This window comes from Rissa tridactyla, unplaced genomic scaffold, assembly GCF_028500815.1.
Source record: "Rissa tridactyla isolate bRisTri1 unplaced genomic scaffold, bRisTri1.patW.cur.20221130 scaffold_29, whole genome shotgun sequence".
NCBI lineage: Eukaryota > Metazoa > Chordata > Aves > Charadriiformes > Laridae > Rissa > Rissa tridactyla.
In genome coordinates, this window is record NW_026529507.1 from 4,636,631 (window position 1) to 4,641,167 (window position 4,537).

Below are 4,537 nucleotides of genomic sequence, written 5' to 3' on the forward strand. Positions count from 1 at the left end.
GAGCCCCACTGAGGGCCATTCCTGACAAAGCCTCCCCAGGGACTCGTTAGAGCAGATAATTGGAGGCTGTGATTGCAGGTGGGCAAAGGCAGAGTGCAGGTGGCTGTAATGCTGAAGAAACCCTTGGTTGGTTTGATGCAGCAGAAAGGCCAAGCCCTCAGCCCCAGGCCCTGGCAAGGCAGATCCTGTCCCTCACTTGTGGCCCAGGGCTCTTCCTGGGGCAGAGGGATGTGAGGGGGAGCAATGCCAAGTGTAGGAAAATTCTGTGACACCTCCTGGCCTCCCAGAGAAGGGGTGAGGAGGAAACAGAGTCCTGAGGCTCAAAACAATCACAGACTCATGGAATCATCTATGTTGGAAAGGATCTTTAACATCATTGTGTCCAACTGTAAACCCAGCCCTGCCAGGTCCACCACTAAACCACGTCCCTGTGTGCCGCATCTTGTGGTGCTGTGCTCTCCCGCTTCTGCCCCTCCCCAGCTCCTGCTCAAGCCATAACCATCAGTGGGAGGTGTGATGAGTGTCACCTGGACTTTGGGGGATGGCTGGCAACACAGCCAACACACTGTCTGGAGTGGGGGCCTAGATATTTTGTTCCCATGCGAATATGACTGTAGGTCAATTCTCTTACTCTATAAATAGTGGACAGCCCAAGAGTGCTTGGAGCTCTCCTGCACGGCAGTGGGCTGCACGCCAGGATCTCCCCTTGAGCAGGGATGCTCGCTTAAGGTTCTCCTCCTAGACGTCGAGAGATTCCTTGCCACAACAGATTCTCGGTAGGTGATTAATAGAACATTAAACTGTGAAATCTTAGCTAAGTGATAGAAAGGATTGATTGCACATATATAATCCTTTAGACATAAACCGTTAACCAAGGCTGGGACTAGCATTGGATCCAGCCTCAGGCAGACTCCTCTCCGAGAAGGAGTTTAGAAAGCAAGTTGAGCCTCATGACTCAACGGGAGGGTCTCCCTGGCAGCTTGTCCGACCCTGTCCTCTATGCAATAAAGAATCAAGTGTACCTTGTCATCACATCCCATAAAACACTGTCGCGTTCACTACTAATTTTGTTAAATCACTGTTTGTATATTAATAAATATTTCACTCTTCACGCCCAGGCATCTTAGCTTTGTTGGACGCCCTACCAGTGAGCCCAGAAACCTCAACCCATGGAAGAGAAATCCCAAGAGATTTCACTGCTCAGAAAGTAAAAGCTGGAAGAAGCCTTGGGACCATTAGTGTGGATGTCCCACCACCTATGTTAGAGTCCAGAAAGTTTCCAAGATGAAGAGACCACACAGGCTCCAAACACAGCCACAAGCCTCATTTTGGCCTACAAAGGTATTCAGAAGGAAATGACTTCACAAACACAGACCCCAGTCATGAGCCTGCTGCTGGATAATCATGTGCCCAAGCAGCAGTGATCCCACAAGCGACCTCTAGCTGCTGGTGTGTTCCATACATGCTGGCGTGTCCCATACTGTGTCTTGCATTCATACGCATGCTGCTGGCATGTCCCATACTTGGGGCCTCACAAGAACCAAGCCTGGTCTTCAACCTGCTGGCCTAAGGGGTGCTCTGGAACACAGGGCTTCAAACACCCACGAGCTTGCTCATGGTCTCTCAGGTCCTCAGGCAGCAGCAGCCTCACAACTGGCATTCAGGCCATTTGCCTGCTGCGGGGCTATCAAGGACTCAGGCAGAAGTGACCTCCAAATCAATATCTGCCTGCTTCTGGCCTATCAGAGATTGTGGCAGCACTGACCTCATAACCAACATCCACACCACGTGCCTGCTGCTGGCCTGTCAGGTACTCATGGAGAAATGACCTCGTAGGCACCGAACCCAGCCTTGAGCCGGGGGTTGGCCTGCCACCAGGTTCCTGCCGTTATAGCAGCGGTGACCTCACAATCAACACGCCAGGCCTTGGCCTGCTGCTGGCCTGTTGGGTTCTCAGGCAGAAGGGACCTCACAAGCATCTACCCTAGATGTTGCTGGACTGCCATGTCCTCACAGAATCATGTAGATTGAAAGGGATCTTTGGAGATCGTCTAGTTCATTCCTGCTGCCCTAGAGGGAGTCAGCCAGAGCAGGTCACTTAAGAAGATGTCCAGGCTGGTTTTTAGTATCTCCACGACAGGACACTCCACAGCCTCTCAGGGCAGCCCGTGCCAGGGTTCTTGATGCCAAAACCTGTTTTCTTGAGTTCAGTTGGAATTTCTTAGTTTTGAGGATTGGGGCTTAGCGCATAAGCCCTGTGTGGGGACGATGAGGGACAGGGGCTTCTTCAACCTGGTGAACCTCCTCCAGCGAGGGTCACCAACCAAAAGGAATAACCTCACTCCAAGTATGGGAGAGAGATGGATGGGATATGACAGATATAAACACATGGAAGGATTTGGCTGAAGAGATTATCAGCCTGCTGAAAGACCAGGGCATTCTTCCAACTGCCTGAAGCTCAAAGCAGCACCTGGGTACTTTAGAGGGATGTGACTGAGCGAGGAGTAAGGGGATGGGAAACTGGAGAGCAATGGGAAGGCCGTCCTTGCTGCCCCATTAACGGTCCAATGGCCCCACCGTGCTGGAACCACATGGGACAGGTGTGCTCAAGGGTGGGGAGACATCTCCCTGGCAAAACCAGCTTTCAGAAGAATCTGAATTGCTCTTTTCCCCTTTTCAAACACTTCTGCTTTGTTGCCCCACATGATGAGATCATGGATGTATTGTACATGTTCAGGGGTATCACGCTGTTCCAGTGCAGTTTGGATTAGTCCATGGCAAACCGTAGGATAGTCGATTACAGAATCACAGAATGGTAGGGGTTGGAAGGGACCTCTGGAGATCACGTAGTTCAACCCCCCTGCCGGAGCAGGTTCATCTAGAGCACGTTGCACAGGAATGCGTCCAGGCGGGTTTTGAATGTCTCCAGAGAAGGAGAGTCCACCACGTCTCTGGGCAGCCTGTTCCAGTGCTCTGCCACCCTCAAAGTCAAGAAGTTCCTCCTCATGTTTGGATGGAACTTCTTATGTTCAAGTACCTCTTGTCCTGTCACTGGGGGCATTCCAGGTGCATTGGACACCACGTGAAAGCAAACTGTGGCCTGCACCCTGCTGCCAAAGGGATTGAAAAAGAAGAATGCATTGGCAATGTCAGATGTAGCACACCACTTGGCTGCCTTTGGCACCAGTTCATATTGGAACTTCCACCAGAAGGTTCAAGCAAGTCGGGGGGCTAAGGCATCTTCTGTGCGAGGGGAACATTATCAGGGCTTTGGAAGAAGGTGGGTGAACTGTTGGAGTCTCACAGGCTCTGGCAAATCCCCAAGGGACAGGGGACAGGGCGTAGCTATCTCCATTGATGAAATGCATCAAGGGTTTTCAGAGCCACCTCCACATTTGATTTTCCACCTATAACCAGTGCTTCTGACTTTCTGCTTCACCGGTCCCCAGGGACAGGAATCTTGTCCGGTCATTCCCTCCATGGTGTCTCCAGTGATGGGCATCAGGGGGGCCTGGTAACACCCTCACCATCTTGGGGTTTGCTGCTGAGTTTTACTTCTCTAGAGGCTTGCCCAGTGTTTGAGGGTCTACAGGATCTTGGCCGGAGAGGACTCATTTCCATACAAAATGCCATAACCAGCCAAGTCTCTGTGCATAGTCTTCCTGGATTCCTCAGTTCTTCTGTGCTTAATTAGAGAGTTCTCAGATGAATACATTTCAATACTAAACAACCATAAGGAAGGATTGCTTCCTTCTTATTTTGTTCTTTAGTTTTTCTTCTTACACAATAAATGATGCCAGCAATCTCCAGTTCATATTGACCCCGAATTTCTGCTAATGGAGCCTCAAGACCCTTTAAGGCAAGACCCTTTATTGCAAACACTCCGTGGACAGGCTTTGTCTCAATCTCACCATGTCTCTCACCTGGCAACCAGGACTTACAGCAGCCTGTTCAAACCTGAGCTTTCTCCACTCCAGTCCGTAGCTGCGTGTTTCCACTCCTTGGCACCGGTTCCCACCTGCTTTACCTTGAAAACGAGCTGACACAGAACGGTGTTTCCTAATGGCCAACAAAGGAAATCAAAGGCAGGCAGAGTTCAATACAGAGAAGACATTCCTCAGCTGTATGTCAAGTCCCCATTCCCTGCCCTGAAGTTCACTTTCCATTCTGGATGGCCTTAGACCAATAGAAAACACATTTTCCTGTCAAGCACAGATCCCAGACTGTGTTCCGAGGACATGTTTATTTTAATACATTTCACATCTATATATCCTATCTAAAAGGGGCTGGGATCAATGAAGGTTGGATATGTTGGATAGATCCTGCCTTTATCTCTTTGCAGTCAAGCAATGGTCCCACCTGCTAGCACTTCCCTCCTATCGTCCCTTTTTTTGAGATGGCCAAATCTTTATGGGGCATACAATGGCATAACACCATGGCCCTCCAAGTGCCAAACCGTAACCGGTGTACATGTTCCCTGAGTTCATCCAGGCACCGTCTCCTTCAGGCACCCAGAAATGCAGTGCGAGAGAACATG